The 20,219-nt window shown below is 44.2% G+C and overlaps 1 protein-coding gene and 1 pseudogene across 1 annotated transcript in view; both read left to right on the forward strand.

The window, feature by feature from the left end:
- ptprea (protein tyrosine phosphatase receptor type Ea) overlaps window positions 1-20,219 on the forward strand; it is a 321,222-nt gene that overhangs the window by 71,764 nt on the left and 229,239 nt on the right. The window contains exon 2 of the mRNA XM_078564878.1: window positions 10,757-10,829. The gene's annotated coding sequence lies outside the window, so the exon portion shown is untranslated. The remainder of the gene's footprint in view (window positions 1-10,756; window positions 10,830-20,219) is intronic.
- On the forward strand, window positions 14,768-15,195 carry LOC144694682 (small ribosomal subunit protein uS8 pseudogene; annotated as a pseudogene).

Below are 20,219 nucleotides of genomic sequence, written 5' to 3' on the forward strand. Positions count from 1 at the left end.
CTCGTCGCGCAGGCTAGGCAGGGGCGAGCTGGAGCAGTCGGAAAACCGACCACCGTCCACGATCAGGCTGTGACCGCGATTTCACACTGGCGGGCCAGTTAAGGCCTGCCCAGCGTGAAACGCGCGCTGCAGTGCTCAGCGCTGCCTGTGTTGGGGGTGGAAGAGGGCAAGCACGCAAGTTCACACATGCGCGCGGGAAAAGCTCTCTGAGAGCTGCCTCAGGGAGACGGAGATTTATGAAAATAAAAAGAAAGATTTAAAAAATGTTAACAACTTGTCCCCTCGTGACAGAGTCATATGATCGGGGGCATGTTAGAGATTAGTTTGAAATTTTTTTTCATGGCGGATTGAAAACTCGCCCCGCCCGTGGATGAAGTTTTGCAAAAGATCCAAAGGCCACTCGGCCTTTTCAGCTGCCTGCCAACCATAAGGTTGGATGAGTGGCGAGAAACTTAATTCAATTAGATCTTCGATGGCCTTAATAGGCCTGTTAATTGTTGGCGGGCGCGCTGCCAACTCCTGCACGTGCCCGCTGACGGAAATATCGTGCAAGCGCGTGAAGACGTCGGGACACTCACCCGATGCCATCGCGCGTCATTTTGCGCCCATTCGGGTCGGCCGTGCGCCTGCCCGACGAGCGCAATATTCTGGCCCACGTTTTTCAAACCTCCAGCAGCCTTGTCAACATTGAAAGGTGATCTAACTTTAAGTAATGCTCAAAATCCTCTGCAATGGCTAATTTAATCCCAATCAGCCAGTTGCTGTTAGGAGAGATTGTAGGCCATTTCCTGGCCATCAAAATGCTGCGCAGTCTTATTAATGAGTGCTAGAAGTTGTTTAATAACCTACCTGGGTAGCTGCTCCTCATGCAAGCTTCAAGTCCTTTACCAAGAGGGTATCTTGCACTAAATGCAAGTTAAACCAGTCTTTCAGTTTAAGATCCTATCTTGGCCACTTTAGAGGCTCTTTATTATGTAAAGTATCTAGGAAAAATCTGCCGGTGTGAGTTTGATGTGTTATTCCAAAAATAAAAACAATAATCGTAACATGTCAAGTTATGTTGATGGAAACAGCTAAGTGAGAGTGGCAATGATATCCCAAAAGTGTGGAGTACAAATGTGGGCAGAAAACACGTATGAAGTTCTTGTCCATGCACCTGACCTAGCTGCGAAGGGAGAATATCCAAGATGTCTTCCCTCCACTCCCAACTAAACCGTGGTCTTTACTGTCCTTGCCAAACCGCACAGTAGTGACCAGGGACTCACCACATGGGGAATTAAACCGAAAGCCTAAATCTCCAGCGTATAGTGAGTTAGGACTTTTCACTGGCCAACTAGTTTTATGCCAGGAAAACCTTTTTGTTATTGGCTGAAAATGTTATTAATGTATCCATTATTTTGCAATTGTAATTAATTTTTTTGTTTGTTATGAGAAGGGCTGACATCATATAGTGTGTGAGGTGTTGTGAAGCTGTATTTGTAGTGGTTTGTAATGTACCCAGTAGCACAGTGGTAATGTTACTAGATTAGCAATCCAGAGGCTCAGACTAATGTTCTGGAAATATGAGTTCAAATCCCACTTTGTACTTGCTACAGCAAAGGTTTACCCGACTGATTCCAGGGATAGTGGGACTGACATATGAGGAGAGATTGAGTTGATTAGGATTATATTTGCTGGAGTTCAGTAGAATGAGGGGGGATCTCATAGAAACCTCTAAAATTCTAATAGGACTAGACAGGGTAGATGCAGGAAGGATGTTCCCGATGAAGTTCAGAACCAGGGGTCACTGTCTGAGGATATGGGGTAGACCATTTAGGACTGAGATGAGGAGAAATTTCTTCACCCAGAGAGTGGTGAGCCTGTGGAATGCGTTACCACAGAAAGTAGTTGAGACCAAACATGTATGTTTTCAAGAAGGAGTTAGATATAGCTCTTGGGGCAAAAGGGATCAAAGGGTATGGGGAGAAAGTGGGAGCAGGATGATCAGCTATGATCATAATGAATGGTGGAGCAGGCTCGAAGGGCCGAATGGCCTACTCCTGCTCCTAGTTTCTGTGTTTGACAATTTGGGAACTTAAGTTCAATTAATTAATAGAAGCTGGAGTAAAATGCTAGTCTTATTAATAATAATTATGATCAAAAAACATTGGAAGGAAATCTGCCATCCTTGTCCAGTCTGGCCTACATATGACTTGTAATGTTGTTTAATCTTAACTGCCCTCTGAAATAGCCTAGCAAGCCACACAGTCAAAGGGCATTTAGAGACGGGCAATAAATGCTGTCCTTACTAGTGATGCTCACGTCCCATCTAATTCCATCAGCGTACACTCATTGTTAAGCCAACGAAATCTGCACTGGCTTGACCGACTTCCATCAGATAGGTGACGACTGTTTACCCAAAGACCTTCTGTATGGTGAACTTGCTATTGAGTAATGACCTGCTTGACGTCCATACCTCTGCTACAAAGACACCTGTAAGTGATATATTAAGATGGCGGATATTGACACTGACACTGGGAGATAGTCGCCGATGGCCATGACCTCTAGAGGCCGACAGTTTGGAGAGGCATTGGAAGAGGTGAGGAGAAATGGAGAGCTCAGCTCACCAGGTTAGCGAGGCAAGAGAATCCTGCACCTTCTCAGCCCACTGTCATCATCTGCAGCAAATGCACCAGAGTGAGGCTCCTAAGCCACGCCAGGTAATATCTAACACAGAGTTGATCATGGAGGCACAAACCATCACCTTAGGAGACAAAAGGCTGTCAAGAATCACATATCAAGAACACATTTTTTTAAAAACTGGATTGGTTTGTCTCAATCTTCCTTCTTACCTAAGCAGAACATGTCACTTCTTCACAGGAACTGCTTTTTGTATTTCTAACTGTTTGAAAAAATAATTGGAGCTACAATACCAACTGTGACCTTGCCCTCAGTAGAGTCTTTTATATATAGTTCTGCTGTTGTTAAAGGTGTAGATGCCGGCAACAGATTTAACTAAATCTGCACTAATTTCTAACAGTATTTGTTCTGTTTTTTTGTATGAATGTGTCCTTTTTAGCTTCTGGTAAATTGTTGATGAAAGGGAGGAATGAATTTAATGAATGTGAAGCACAAACAGCTGCATTCATTGATCTTGGGCTCTTGTTTTGATCCTCTTGGTGCTTTCAGCGTTGATGTATAATGCTTGGGTTCGCATGATTAAAGCAGTGAAACATTTGGTGCCCTTGAAAGCAAAAAGAAAGGTCTCCGTTAATAAATAGCCATCATTTGACTAGTACAATTTGAATACTTGGAAGAACTGCTGCCCTAAAGTTTGCTAACTGTTTTATGTCCTAACTTGTTTCTATTTGAATAATATTCTTGAGCTCAAATGCAACACTGTGGTATGTTATCACTGCTTGTAACTAGTTTGTGATAACAAAGGGCAACAGGACAGAAGATAAGTTACGATCCCTGTGGGGAAACCAAAAACCAAAAAAAACAAATTTAGGGGAGGCAGTGGCATAGTGGTATTGTCACTGGACTAGTATTCCAGATACCCAGGTTAATTCACTGGGGACTCAGATTCAAATGCCACCATGGCAGATGGTGAAATTTGAATTCAATAAAAGATCTGGAAACCATTGCCAATTGTCTTTAAAAACCCTGGTTCACTAATGTCCTTTAGGGAAGGAAATCTGCTGTCCTTACCTGGTCTGGCCTACATGTGACTCCAGACCCACACCAATGTGGTTGATTCTTAATGCCCTCTGAACAAGGGCAATTAGGGGATGGGCAATGACACCCACACCCCACGAACAAATAAAGAAAAATGATTCCCCCAAATGAAGAAATGGCCAAAAGATTTCATTTTCTATAGCTTTTACTTTTTTAACAATGTAAATTAAAGATGAATTAACAGGCAAATGATACTATAAATAAAAAGGTAAATTTCACTTTAAATAATCAACACAACAAAGATACATCTGACATAACCATGGGCACCTGCATCACTGCCCATTCACAAGAGGTACCATGTGCAGTTCCAAAGTTCTCTAATCCAGCCTTTGGTAAGTAGGATCTCTTACTTTATCACTCACTTGATTCAGCTCTCAGCTTGCGTTTACCAGCAGCCATATTCCACCAGAGGTTCCTGGACATGGTTAACACCAACAAGGCGCATGTCTATGAATCCTCTCGGAGAAGGCCATTCAGCCTGTCGAGCCTGCTCCACCATTCAATACGATCATGGCTGATCAGACACTTCAATGCCTTTTACTTATGCTATCCACCTAACCCTTTACATTATTGTTAATCAGAAATCTCTCAATCTCTACCTTAAACGTACTCAATGACTGAGCTTCCACAGCCCTCTGGGTAGAGAGTTCCAAAGATTCACAACCCTCTGAGTAAAGAAATTTCTCCTCACCTCGGTCCTAAGTGGCTTCCCCCCTATTTTGAAATTGTGTCCCCTGGTTCTAGACTCCCCAACCAGAGGAAATATCTTACCTGCATATACTCTGTCTACTCCTTTAAGTATTTTGTAGGTTTCAATAAGATCACCTCTCATTCTTTGAAACTCTAGAGAATAAAGTCCAACTTGCCCAATCTCTCTTCATAAGACAGTTCTGCCATCCCCGCAGCAAGTCTGGTGAACCTTCGTTGTGCTCCCGCTATGGCAATTATATCCTTTCTGAGGTAAGGGGACCAAAACTGCACACAGTACTCCAGGTGCAGTCTAACCAAGCTTCTATACAATTGAAGCAAGACTTCACTATTCCTGTACTCAAATCCTCCTGAGATAATGACTAGCATTCCATTAGCCTCCCTAATAGCTTGCTGCAGTGACTTATGGACAAGGACATCAAGGTCCCTTTGTACATCTACACTTTCTAATTTCTTACCATTTAGGAAATACTCTGCACATTTGTTCCTTCTACCAAAGTGGATAACCTCTCATTTTTCCACATTATATTCCATCTGCCATGTTCTTGCCCACTCACTAAGTCCATCCAAATCCTCCTGTAGCCACTTTACATCTTCCTCACAAGAAACATTCCCACCTAGCTTTGTATCATCCGTGAACTTGGAAATATTACATTTGGTCCCCACATCAAAATTGTTGATATATATTGTGAACAGCTGAGGCCCAAGTATTGATCCTTGTGGTACCCCACTAGTCACAGTCTGCCATTGTGAGAATGACCCGTTTATTCCTACTCTCTGTTTTCTGCCTGTTAGCTAATCCTTAATCCATGCCAGTGTAATGCCTCCTATCCATGTGCTTTTATTTTGCTAATCAGCCTCCTGTGGGGGACATATCAAAAGCCTTCTGAAAATCCAAGTCCATCGACTCTCCTTTATCCATTTTGTTAGTAACATCCTCAAAAAACTCCAACAAGTTCATCAAACATGATTTCCCATTCGCAAATCCATGCTGACTATGTCCAATCAGATCATGATTATCTAAGTATCCATTTATCACATCCTTTATAATAGATGCTAATGTTTTCCCTACTACTGATGTAAGGCTAACAGGTCTGTAGTTCCCTGTTTCCCTCCCTTCTTAAATAGTGGGGTGACATTTGCTACCTTCCAATCTTCAGGAACCATTCCAGAATCTATAGAATTTTGGAAAATGATCACCAATGCATCCACTATCTAACCATTGCAACCTCTTTCGACACTCTGGGATGCAGAATATCAGGCCCCAGAGACCTGTCAACTTTCAGCCCCATTAATTTCTCCAATACAATCATTTTACTTATACTAATTTCCTTTAACTCCTCATTCTCCCTCGTCCTTTGGATCTCTAAATCTGGGAGATTTCCTGTATCTTCCTCAGTGAAAACAGACACAAAGTAATCATTTAGCTTCTCTGCCATTTCTCTATTTCCCATTATGAATTCTCCTGACTCTGCCTGTAATGGATCCACATTTGTCTTAGCCAAACCCTTCCTTATTATGTACCTATAGAAGCTCTACAGTCCGTTTTTATGTTTTTTGCTAGTTTGCATTCATATTCTGTTCTCCCTTTCTTTACCAGTTTCTTGGTCATACTTTGCTGTATTCTAAAAACCTTCCAATCCTCAGGTTTACTACTACTTCTGGCAACTTTATAAGCCTTTTCTTTTAATCTTATACAATCCTTAACTTCCTTTGTCAGCCATGATTGACTGACTTTCTTTGGGTTTTTGCACCTTGAAGGAATGTATGGGTGCTATAAGCTACGTAATAGTTCTTTGAAGACTATCTATTGCCTATGTACAGTCATAACTTTTAATGTATTTTCACAATCCACCTCAGCCAATTTGTCCCTCGTGCCTTCGTAATTTCCTTTATTCAACTTTAACACCCTTGCTTCAGCGTGAGCTACCTCACTTTCAAACATAATTAGGAGAATTTTCGGCTTGGCAAGTGGGGCGGGGCCCACTCGCCGAGGCATAAAATGACACGGGGTAATGTCAGGCATGCGCCCCGACCTCACCGCGCATCATTTAGATTTTCAATTGGTGGGCACACACCCGAGTTGGCTAAGTACCCGCCAAACTGTCAAAGGTCAATTAAGACCATTAATTAACTAATCAAGGCTATTGAGAAAACTGCCCGTCCAACCTTAAGGCTGGCGGGCAGGCAAAGAGCCCAGGTGGCCTTTGCATTTTTCATGGAACCTCATCCACGGGCAGGATGAGATTTCATGAAGGGTTTATAAATTAATACATTTTTTCATTAAAGTTCATTGACATGTCCCAGCTCATGTGACACTGTCACATGAGGGGACATGTCTTAATTTTTTTTTTCTTTAAAACATTTTTTAAAACTTAAAACTAATCTCAGAGATGCCTCAGGGAGCTTTCTGCGCTCTTTTGCGCTTATGCACGAAAGAGCGCAGTCCCGATTCAGGGAAACTACCCCCTCCTCCCCACCCGCAGAGTGCACAGCGCTTCCGGGTGTGCATCACGCTGGGCGGGCCTTAATTGGCCTGCCCACGTAAAATGGCGGTGCAGACCCGCTTAGGGACGCTGATCAGGTCTGCCCCCACACCTGCACAACCCCCCCCCACCCTGCATGGGGGGAAAATTCTCTCCAATGTAAAATTCTATGATATTGTTGTCACTCATCCCTAAAGGTTCTTTTACAACAAGATTATTAATTAGCCCTTTTTCATTACATAATACTAGATCTAAAATAGCCTGTCCTCTAGTTGGCTCCTCAACATACTGCTCTAGAAAACCATTCCTAACACACTCCAGAAACTTGTCTTCCACAGCATTAGTGCTCAATTGGTTTACCCAGTTTATATGCAGATTGAAGTCACCCACGATTACTGTGTTGTCCAAGCTACATGCTTCTCTCATCTCCTGATTAATACCATGCCTCACATTACCGTTGCTATCTGATACGAGTTCTCAGCTCCTTCACATGCCTGAGCTATTCACACTGCTTTTCGGATTCAGTTCCCTTTAGCTCGTTCATAAAGGGTGACTTGAGCTGATGGAATTCTTTTTTTACTGCCAAACAGAAAACTGACTTTTTCATAGACAGCTTTGCTGGCTTCCCCGCAAACGAATTATGTGTTCCTTTTTCTCTCTCTGTATGCTTTTTCATTTTGTCTGCATCTTTGTGCAGATCACCTTCTACCTCCAGCTCTCCTTTGTGTTATGCTGCTCTCTTTTGTGTCTGGCTATGTGGCTTCCAAGTCTTAACTTCCCATTGGTACTGCTTCCAGGTCAAAGGTTGCCAGGAAAAATGGACCAATATTTCTTATGATTCAAGAAAATTATAATTGATTCCTTTGTAATTGATGCAAACTCTTAAAAGTGATTTTCAAATATTCTTAAAAACAATTACACACTCCTCAAACATTTTAAGTAATTACAAATTTTCCTTACTGTTACTGCTTTTGGGTCAAAGGCCACCACAGATAGCAATGAACATTACATGGCTACCTTCGCCAGTTCAGTTAAGTGATCGGAGACTTATTTGAGGGATTTTTTGTTGTTGTTAATTTTCTCTCTTTCTCTCCCGGTCATAAAGGGAAATAAGTTCCGGCATCTTTCACAAGGGGCCAGTCCCTGATAGTACAGATGTGGTGTTAGCTTGCTCTATGCATCAATATGTATTAAAGGAACTAAGGTTATCTTTCCTTATGTAGTATTTCCTACAGGCAGAATCGCTCACAGCACTGCTGAAAAAATGAATTACCCCATTTCTAAAACAAGTGTTGGTCCCACTAGAAACAGCCATGGCAAGAAACCAATATATTAACATACCCCTCCCGCAAGCAGCGGTACATGTATTGTGTGAAATGGCTTCACAAGAACATGCCTGTGTACAAACAGTTGAAAATTCAATAAAGAGAAGAATTGTTACCTTCTTCGGCAATAAGGCAGACACTCATTGTCAGTCCAACAGCTGAAGTGCTGCTTTTGACAGCCTGGCCACCATCTGTTAGACTCAACACCTTTGCCAGTTACTTAGTTCTTGAATCTTCCTGAACTGAATGTACTGCACACACCAGCTATGGATTGCATCTTCTTGAGCACTGTACCATTTACTTCCATTCAAGGCTGCCAACTAAACAGCAAATCAGCAGTCCATGGCTTGCCGGTCACATAGATTTTGAATTTACATGCTGAATCTTTTTGTTTGGATCTTAAATATTTGCATTCCATTCCTACTCTAAATACAAATTCCCAGGCTCATTGTCATGAGCCACTGAATTGATTTCCACTGCATTTCATTGTGTGAATTAACATTTTTACCTACTCTATTATCATTTTCGGCTGTAGAAGGAATTATTTAAAATTAGAATTAAAAATAGATTCCAGGTACACTATGCCATTGGTCATCTTCATAGCTGCATATCAGTATTTATGTGTATAACTAAGAAGCTCAACGGATCCTGTCAGCTTTAATGGCAGCAGGCTTGTAGGGCCAGTACTGGGTCAGTTGAAACCACTTAAATATTTAGACCCACTTATAGCAAGAGAAACTATCTGTACTGTTTCCAGCAGAAGCAGCTGCTTGTTTCCAGTGGCTGATGGGCGAGTGTTCAACCTACTGCTATGACCCCAGCTGATGATAATACTGGACAAGTCAGATCCCAGAGTGAAACCTGGCTTGGTAGATCTTAACTTTGTTTTTTTTAGAAACTGTGGAAGTCAGTTACTGAACACATTTACAGGAGCCTGCCAGTATACTTTTAACACAAAGGATAAAACATTTATTAAACAAGAAAAAATGAAATATATTACACTAGACAAAAAGGTTGGAAAGATTTCAATATAGGCACCAGAAATTGATTCAAACTCACACTATTCCTTTTATCCCAGTGACCCTTACAGACACAGAACCCCAGTGAAGATTTACCACTGTCTCAACGCCAAGGTTTCTTGCTTGGGTTAGCTCGGTTTCAAACAGATTTCTGACCTCTGAGCATTTGCTAGATGCTTTTCTTCAGTAGGTATCTTTCCCTGAGACACTCATAAATTGCAATCTAATCTCACTATTACTTTAACTTCAGAGCAACACGAGTTGCCTGAAGTTTCCTAGCAGACTTGCAGGATTTCTTATTAGAGAGACCACCCTTATGTGTTTTCCTGTCTTTCTGTATGCCTCTGGACCCCTGTCACTAGGCAACAGCATAGTTTATTCTACTTTATGTTTTTTTTAACTTCACTAAACTACTAACCCCTTGATAACCCATCTCTTCACTTCAAGAGTTGTAAAACCTCATTAAAAATGCATGTATACAAACAGGGCCCCAGGCTTCCCAAAACCTCTAAATGAAACTAAAACCAGGTTTCACCTTTCTTAACACCCAAATATAGAGTATAAGTTGAAGCCATACATTGTTCCTAACACTAGCCATAGAGACAAGTGACCGATGTTGCAGTTCTCCAATTATAGGCCTATACATACCTTCTACACCTATCAGGGAACATTCAGATATAAAGTAGTGAATTCTGACCTTCTAACGGCTTATGCATGTGAGTTTCTTGTCTGGTACTGTTGATGCTGTGCAGGCTGCTCCATAAAGTTAATGGGAAGATAGCACAACACCAGGAACTGAGGTTATTACAAATCACTTTGTTTGTGGAAGTTGTGTCACATAAACACAATGTAGGTTTTGTGCTCCTTTGCATAAACCACTGAACTCAACAGCAATGACTTCCATTTATGTAGTGCCTTTAGCATAATGTTCCAAGATGCTTCATCAATGGAAAGATGGAAAGCCAATGCCAAGCCAGGAAAGATGTGATTATAGGGGTTAAGGAGCTTTTCATAGAATTATAGAATGATACAGTGCAGAAGGAGGCCGTTTGGCCCACTGAGTCTGTGCCAGCTCTTCGAAAAAGCAATTCAATTGGACCCACTTCGTTGCCCTTTCCCCCTGGCCCTGCAATATATTCCCCTTCAAGTATTTATTTTTTTAAAGAGAGGAGAGTTGAAACACTGGTTTAAACAAGGAATCCTTTCACGTGTCTTGTTTATACCACAAGTTACATGATTTTGGAGTTAAAACTGTGGAAAGTTAAATCACTTTTCTATTTATTTATTGTTCTATTACAGAATTGGTTTATTTAGAGAGGATAGTGAATAAGCAATCTAATACTGAGTTGATGTCATATGTCTTTGCACCTCAAAGCTCAGGATTTGTTTGTTTGCTAATCCGTATATACCAACACATGTCAATGGTTATGGTATTTTTATTCTGAGTCATTTTCCATGCTGTCAACCAGAAATATAATCTTACAAAAATTTCTGCACATAGATTATTTAAGAAGAAGGTCAATGCTGATGAGAAAAAGGAACAAGCAGGGAAAAGAATGATGGAAGTGAATGAGGTGAGTGGTGTTTAGAGATACGTTTAATTGTGCCAAATTTAACGAGAAGTTTTAACTTTAGCATGTGAAAGGCCAAGATAGGAAAGGGATAAGGGCAAAGAATGAGGAAACTCCACTTCAGATTGCTTGGAAATAGTACAACTTAAAAAATAAGTGATCAGAGATTTTATCTTCAACTTTCTTAGACGGTTTCTGAACCTGCAGCTGAATGGCCATGAGGTTCCAGAACCTATGCACCCCTGTTTTTAAACACGCATGTACCCAGTAGCTACCGGAATTGCACAAATTTATGAATATTGATGAGATTAGTACACTGGTTCTTCAAGTTGCACAACTGAGAAGTACCTTGGGATGATTTTCTTTCTATGTTGAAGGCACCACATGATTGCAAATTCTTGTCCTTGCGAGACAGCTTATTGTTGGTCAAATAACTAAGTAATAATAATAGCGGGATTTGTGTTTCTAAATGAATGATTGTTGGAATGTTTGAACCGAGATGTTGGTTGCTTACTAGTTAGCCAATATAACTGAATAATTTAGAATTCATGATCAGTTTTTCTGAGCAAAATGGTTATGTTTAAAAAGTCTGATTGTAACTCAGAACTGCATAAAGTTTGCTTAATGACATTCTTGGGTCTAATGAAAGCATTCCCAGTGACTAAGGTGGCACATACACTGCCCAGTTTGAACCTGAATAATTGACAGGAAGGCTCTAGATAGTGGAGTAGCTGATGGGGATGGGGCAGCTTGCTCCTGGTGTCCAGTGTATGGGTTTAAGTATTAAGTATCCTGTACCCTGCAAATTTTAAAGGCCATGAGATCAGCTTATTAGTGCCCAGTTTCTGGCACGAAGAGTGCCATTTTTCCTGCAAAATGACACCCGCAGCCCACATACAAACTTGTGGTATGAGTGCCATTCTGATGAATGTGTCAGTGAACATACGCAGAGTACCTACTGAAAGCAGGGATCGAATTTTTTTTTTCTCCGAGGCCCCTTATTGAGAGAAAATAAAACTTCCTAGCTTAATTCTGTCAAAGCTACATTTTGGTATGGGCTCCTTTTCCATTGGGTTTTTTTTGGGGGAGAGTGTTGAAATGGGGTGATAATAATGTTTTCAGAAAGAGAAATTATGATAGAGAAGAGCCAACTATTGACAATGTCAGCATGGGCATACATCAAATATATTAATCAAAGGCTGTAAATCTTGCCTAAAGGGCTCTCCCCCATGACCTTACAGAGCTTGGAAAAAACATCAAAATATCTAGAAATCATGAGGCACACTGGAAAGGAGCTTTAAGAATCTAGTTTGATCTTAGGGGTATACTTATTCTACAAACTATGCTAAATGGTTCCAGTTTACCACTAATGCTGCACTTGTTAACATCCATGAGCTGAAGTTGCCTGCTATCTGAAAAGTCTTGTTCATCACCTAAGTACAATTTCAAATTTACAACAATAGACTAATATTGCCTCCCCATCTGCCACCACAGGATTACAGGGAAATTAAAATGGGACAGACCTTTTCTCCACTGGCCCTTGAAGACACTTTCGGTCCAGACTTTTCCCTGGGGCTTGATCCTGGCCTTGTTCCTGGGTTTCTGGCCACCTCCTCCCTCCTTTTTCTGCTTTTTCTCCCCAGCCCACAGAATCAGAAGCAATGGGAACGAGGTAATCCTGCATTGCGATCACAAGGCCTGTTTTCGGGCCCTGTCCAGTTTCACAGCCGAAGTTTTTTAAACACTAATTCTTTGCAACGGCCACCCCTGAGGCAGTCTTGCCGTGTTCCAGACATCTGTAGACTACAAGTAGCTACTTCCCACTGCTTTCTCCGAGGTGGGAGTCCCGCTGTGAGCCTGGGAAAATGATGATGATTCCAGAAAATTTGACAGAATCAGCGGTGGCCAAGCTAGATGGGCACAAAGCCACACCAACTTCACCCTGACTTTCTACCAAAGTGGAAACCGCTGTTCAGTATTTACAGTAGTATTTTAAATACAGACAAACGTACCTCAACATTTTATATAACCAAGCACCTTGAATGACCTGTGAACAGATCCTTAACCAAAGATAATGGCAGCAATCTCTCAAGATCTTATCCGAATATGTGCATATCAGGCAGTATTAGGTGTGTGTTACGGACAGGAGGAGGATTTATTTAAACAGCCCTGATTTCTCCACTCACTACCCATCCATAAACAAAAAGGTGTTATTGATTTCTGATTTCCCCCTCTATAAGTATTTCCCCCGACCCTTCAGTTTGGAGTGATCCAATCCTCTATTAATAGCCCCACAGCAACCTCAAAATAAGATAAAATTAGAGGGTTGGTTTATTTTATACACACACAAAATATGGGAAGGGGTTTCGCAACGTCCGCCCCTTTTTGCACTCACACAATAAGAGAGGGAATAAGGGAAAGAAAGGGGTACAGGGCAAGACCACGATAAAAATAAGAATTATGATTTCACAGGAGTCCAGCATCCAGAATCAAAAGTCCAATGGGGTATTCCTTCAGAGGTTAGTAGACTAAAACTGTTGCAGGGTGATCCATCTTCCCAGAAGCAATGACTTCCCCGATGGAAGAAGGCACGTAGAGATAAGTGAGTCTTCTAGGCACAAATACAGGAGTTCCGATGTTCCAGTAGTTCACAGTGTAGCTGAGGGCCAGGCACTTCACCTGGACAGAGCTCTTTTTGCTGCAGCCAGTTAGGTGGTAAAATGGTAAACTGCCTGGATTCAGTTCCACACGGCAATATTACAGGTTCTAACAGCTTGGCGGAGATCATGTGACATGCCTCCCACTTCTTCTCCTGGGTTTTGGACAAAAGATGTGTTTTTCCAGGTCTGGAATCTTGAGAACTGTAATAGAGGAGTCTATGTAACTTGTTTACATAACTCTGGCTCTGGTTCTGAGCTATTGTGCTTTCAACCTTTTCTCAAAATTAAAATGGAAGTAATGTGGGTCAATGGTTTCTTCTGTGTGCATTCTGAGTTTAATGGGATTCGCAATTGACAGCAACAAGATTGAGGAAAATCGTTTACACTATAAGTTATTTCGGACTTCATCGTGAGACACCTATGGTATAGCCAAATACTCTTTGATACTTCATAGCGATGATTCAACAGCTTGACTGATGAGGTCAAATTGATTGCAAAGGTTTATTTAAGCAATAATTATTTTAAATATAATTTTCAGAAATTTAAATGCAGCAAACACCTTTTCCAAAATATTGAAATGCAGCCATTTGCTTTCTGTGACTCCCTGTCGTCTTCAACTCTTTTACTCTTTATATTAATTTATAAATTATTATCATTTGTCCTGCAGTTTTGGAAATTCTTCCTTTAGCTACTTCAACAACTCAACTTCACTGGAGTACAGTTTTTAATTTTAGTTCCATTTCCCATTTGAGCCCTTCCTGCTCCTCACTTTTCCTTTGAGAATGGAGCAGTCTCCATCTTATTGAGTTAACTTCCTGTCTCTTTTGCCCTCCACCTCCTTCCTTTTTCTATTCAATGTATTTCTTCCCATAACTTTTATTTTTTTCTCCGCGCTTTTGTGTTTGGGCCTATCTCCCACTTTTGAATTCAGTCCTTTAATCTCTAAGTGTTTTCTGATCTTTCTTGTTTTCTATTGCCCCAGACCTCAGGCTCACCCTACAACAAGGCAAAAGCAAAATACTGCAGATGCTTGGAATCTGAAATAAAAACAGAAAATGCTGGAAATACTCAGCAGGTCAGGCAGCATCTGTGGAGAGAAACTGAATTAATGGGCATAATTTTTAGGTTGGCATGCGGATGCGTACCTAACACGCCTGACCGAGAAATGAAGTGCGTTGACATCGGCCGAGCGTGCCAACGTCAACACACACCCTCGTCATGTTTCGCTAGGCAGGTGTGTGATGAAGACGGAGGTGCGCCTGCCATTAATTAACTGGCATCATGGTGCGTATGAATGTTCTCGCTGATGTCCTTACAAGCATCAACAATGCAGAGAAACGTGGAAAACAACAGGTTCTCATCCAACCATGCTTCAAAGTGATTGTGAGATTCCTGACTATAATGATGAAACATGGCTACATTGGAGGGTTTGAGATTATTGATGACCACAGGGGTGGGAAAATAGTTGTCAATCTCACAGGCAGCCTGAACAAGTGCGGTGTCATTAGCCCCAGATTCGAGGTTCATGTAAAGGAGCTAGAAAGGTGGCAAAATGGTCTCCTACCTTCCCGTCAGTTTGGGTACCTGGTTCTAATGACCTCAGCTGGCATCATGGACCATGAAGAGGCCAAGGGAAAACATACGGGAGGAAAAACCCTAGGATTCTTTTTCTAAAACTTAATACCAGTCTATAATAAATCATTGAAACCAAAAAACAAACTAATTAACTGGCCAGTTAAGGCCCTTGAGACACCAATTGTCTCGGACTTTACGTGGCCTGTCTGATTTTTCAGGCCATCGCATGGGCTAAACAGGCAGGCGGATGGGCATATTTTCAAAATCCTCATCCACAGGCGGGATAAGAGGGGTGAGTGCACTTGTTAATGCGAGTAGTTTCTACTTTCGCTTATAAGTTGCTGCTGCTTGCTTGTGAACAGGGCATCTTCATTTCACTTCACAGCTGCTTTGACAGAAATAAGAGGCTTCCGTTCGGGACTCAGTGTTGTTTTCCAGGCCCCCGGAGGATTTATGCCATTTGGGGCCTTCCAGGTATCAGACAGCCTTCCCTCACCTTGGGAAAGGGGATTGTGGTCTCCGCTGGAGGCACCTCCTCTGCAGAGGAAGAGAGGTCCAGAAGGGGGAGGAGGCCAGGTGCCCCTATTCAGCCTCCACGGGAGCGACCTGTGGGAGCAGAGGCACAGGCACAAGGGGTGCAGGGCCAACAGGAAGTCCAAGGCGGAAGGGGCTGCAGAAGACGCCACTATCCTGCTGCCAGGGTTTACAGGCAGCGATGCAGCTACCTCAATGTGTCTGAGGTGCAATGCCAAAGGAGGCTCCGTCTCTTAAGGGAGACAGTGACTTCCATCTGCCAGAGGATTGGCCCTGAGATCAGCTCCGACTGTGTGGGTGGATACCCCAAGCCATTGGCGCTGAAGGTCACAGTGGCCCTCAACTTCTATGCCTCTGCCTCTTCCCAGGGGTCGGTGGGTGATCTTTGTGGGATCACCCAGTCAGCTGTCCACAGCTGTGTCAAGCTGGTGACAGACGCTTTGTTCAGGCGTACATTGACTTCCATTCACTACTGTACGGACAAGGCCAGCCAGGCAGAGCGAGCCAGAGGCTTTGCAGCAATTGCTGGGCTCCCCCACATCCAGGGTGCAATCGACTGCACACATGTGGTCATTAAGGCATCAGTGGGTGAGCCGGGTGCCTTTGTCAACAGGAAGGGATTCCACTCCATGAACGTGCAGATAGTGTGTGATCACAGGATGCAGATTCTGCAAGTCTGTGCAAGTTACCCAGGCAGCTGCCATGACGCTTACATCCTGAGACACTTCCAGGTGCCGGGGCTCTTCAGTGCTTCAGCCAAGCTGGATGGATGGCTGCTGGGTGACAAGGGCTATCTCCTCAAAAGGTGGCTCATGATGCCTCTCCGCCATCCAAGAGCCGAGGCCAAGCAGCCGTATAACAGGAGCCACACCTCCACAAGGGCGGTGGTAGAGAGCCATAGGTCTTCTCAAGATGCACTTCTGATGCCTGGACCATTCAGGGGGCACACTCCAAGTGGGTGTCACTGATAGTGGCCGCATGCTGCACTCTCCACAACCTGGTGCTGGAAAGGGGGGAAGCAGTGGAGGAAAAGATCTTGACGCAGCTGCTCAGCAGCAGATGATGAGTCCAGTAGTGAGTCCGAGGACGAGCACAGTCAGGAGAACGCTGAGGGGATAGACACTGAACTGAGCAACCTCCAGGGAGGCAGGGACATCCAGGAGGCTTTGATCCAACGCTCCTTCAGCTAGCCTACCAAATAAGAAACACCACCACATGCCAGGGCTGCAGGCTCCATACTCGATCCCTGACAAGAACATTTGCTTGATCGATAACATGCACTATGTGCCATTTCAATGATATTTAATGGGAAACAAGTCAATCATAACATCATGGGTTACCCTGCACCTGCAGAATAAATGAAGCACCCAGAGGCTTGTTGTACAAAAACACATTTAATGATATGGTGCCTGCCATAAAGTTAACAAATGTAATTCAGAGGTGTTCTCCATCACACCAATTATGAATTAAATTAAAAGCGGGGAAAACAATTATCACCCATGCTCAGGCCATGTTGTGATTAAGGTGCTTTAAGTTTGCGCTTTACGTCTAGATGCTCCCCCCTCGCTGGCACTGGCATTGGAGACAGCCTGCTCACTCTGCTGTCCTGTTGGCCTTGATGACTTTGGTGGGCGTCCTTTGGCCCGTGGAGCCTGTGCTGGCCCCGCCTGGGAGGGAGCGGCCAGTTCCACGGCTGGCATCTTCCCGATCACTGCAGCCTCATCAGATGCCACGGTCACTGGCAGACGGGCAGAGGAGCTGCTGGCGTCACCCGGAGCATCCTGAGAGGAGCCCGCAGAGATGACAGGCAGCTGCTGTGCCGATGTGAGGTCGCTCTGGACCTCCCTGCTCACCATTGATGGACGGGCACCTAACTGGGATACTGGGTGCCCCATCCATCTCCCACACTGACACTGACCGCCTGAGGTCATTGCCGGTGTGAGGACTTGCAGGTCCGAGCGCATTCCCAGGAGGCCCTGTTTCAGCTCCTGGAGGAGCCTCTCCATGACAGTCGCCACTCTCTCCATGGAGGAGGCATTGTGCTCGGCCATGAGGGTCATTGCATTGCTCATGCTCCGCAAGGACTCCTCCACAACGGAGACCATGGCACACATTCCCTCATGTATCTCTGCCAGATCCTCCCGCACACCCTGCTGGACTTCCAGCATCTGCTGCCTGAGGGACGACTCCAGGGGCTCATCATCAGCCACCGACTGAGCATGTTCCTGATCCCCAGCAGTCCTCCGACTGCCGGCGCCCTGGGCACTCTCTGTCTCCGCCTGCACCTCAAGCGAGTGTGAAGTGCCCTCACCAATGTGCTCCAAGATACTAGCTGCTGATCTAATGCCCACCAAGGTGCTAGTATCTGCGCTGGTGCCTGCTTGGCAGAGGGGGTGTGACGCAGATGCGTTTCTATGGTCGCTGTCCTTTGGGTTCAGTGGTGGGCCTTCAGGCTCCTCACCTCAATGGGCTACTGGTGAGCCTGAAAGGAAGAACAAGGACATGTGGTTAGGTTAAGTCATTACACTGTTACTGTGCATGTCTGGCACGCGGAAGAGACAGAGTTACTTCAGGGAGTCCTTGTCTTTCCATTATCAATTACAGGTTCGAGGCTCACATCAATATAGAGACTACAGTGGAATGGTTGCAATGATAGACATTCTGACCTCAGTGCACTGCACTCTTACCTCCTTGTGGCACTCCAACCTCAACACGGCCACTTAACCTAGGTACATGGCACTTCTCCAGCTCCAGGGCCTCCTCCTCATATCGGGTCAAGATGAATAGGTGGTGTGGTCCCCTGCTGGCCCACAACTTCTCTGCATTGTTATGCGATGTTTTCTCCTGAAAGGAGAGAGGAGCATTAATTAGTCCACCCTGTCCTTGCATTGACATTGCAGCCTGGCCAACCCCACCTGAGGAACATGTCGGAGGGCTCAACCGATTCATGACCCTAGAGCTACAAGACACTCAGTCCAAGCAGCCAGGGGTCACCCCCTTGCCCAGATGCTGCCTCATTGACATTTGCCACTCACACTGTAAGACCTGTGAAGTCCAAGGGGAGGAATGGGCAGCTCCTGACCGCTGTGCTAAGTGACCCATGCCAACATGGTACTCACCCTTCCCCATCGCAGGAGATCATTGAAGCGCTTCTGGCACTGCACCCATGTGCGCCTCACCGCATCATGGCTGCTGACCCTGGATGCCACCTCCTCCCAGGCCCTTTTGGTGAGGTGAAGGGGGCTTCCTCCTCCCGTCCCTGGGGACAAGGATTTCTCGCTGTGCTGCCACTTCCTGCAGGAGCGCGGTGAGGTACTCGTCAGAGCAACGCAGGGCCTAACACCCCGCCAACCTGCCCTCCCGCCTGCCTTGTCCACCCGGAACTGGATCCATCATGACCACTTTGCCTCTCTCCGTGCCAACCTTCCAGGGGCTGCCTGGGCCGCTTTTGAATCAGCCACCATTGGACCGGACAGACATTGAGCTCCTGCCCCACCCACACCTTCTCGCTGTTGCTGCTGCCGCATCTTACGCTGGGTGGGCCTTATTTGGCCTGCCCGTGCAAAATCGCGGTGTGGTGCCGATCGCGAGCGGTGGTCGGGTTCCCGACCGCTCCACCCACCCCCGCCGAGCCTGCCTGACGAGTGAAAAATTCTGGGCAATGTTTCAGGTCAACCATTCATCAGCCTGAAACATTAACTGTTTTTCTCTCTCCACAGATGCTGCCTGACCTGTTGAGCATTTCCAGCAATTTTTGTTTCTATCCCAGTCTCGTTCTATCTTTTTCTTATTTCACCACCTCTCTTAGTTTTAATTGATGCCCTACAATCTCGTTCTTTCTTCTTCCATGCTGTCTGAGAAGGACGTGCTTTCGTTACAACAAATTGTTTGGGTCTATATTCCGGGAGCTGGCTACAAGCAGACTCTTTCAGAATATCTGTTTTCGTCCTGGCAAACTTGTGGTCCTGCTTATCGATTTCTTCTATTTAATGCAATTCTCTTGTATTCTTATTGGCTTACAGCTCTGCCCTGGAAAATCCCTCACCATTTTCCCAGTACACCACTGGCATTGCCCCAAAACATCCCTTCTATCGCTATTACTGTAATTCCTCTTGCGGTATACTTGCGGTATACTTGCTTGATGTATATACAATAACACCTGAATATCAGAAAGGAATGTTTGTCCTTTAAACAACCATTAAATAAAAAAAGGAATGCCACACAAGATTCCCTGCCAAGCCACACGCCATCCTGACCTGGAGCTATATCACTGTTCCTTCACTATCACGGAATCAAATTTCTGGAACTCGCTTCCTAACAGCACTGTACATGTACCTACACCAGATGGACTGCACTGGTTTAAGAAGGTGGCTAAACACCAATTTTCTCAAGGGCAATTAGGAATGGGAAACAAATGCTGGCCTTGCCAACGATACCCACATACCATGAAAGAATAAAAGGAAGGCTGAATAGCAGACTGGAATAATATAATAATTTATTTCCTAATTGAAAAAAGTGCACCTATTCTAAACAATGCACTATGGTGCTGCATTTATAATATTATCTATTGATGAGAAACAGGTGTGACAATATTCAGTGTTAACCAGATGATGAATCCAAAATT

The sequence above is a fragment of the Cetorhinus maximus genome, chromosome 20 (genome assembly GCF_964194155.1).
Source record: "Cetorhinus maximus chromosome 20, sCetMax3.hap1.1, whole genome shotgun sequence".
Lineage (NCBI taxonomy): Eukaryota > Metazoa > Chordata > Chondrichthyes > Lamniformes > Cetorhinidae > Cetorhinus > Cetorhinus maximus.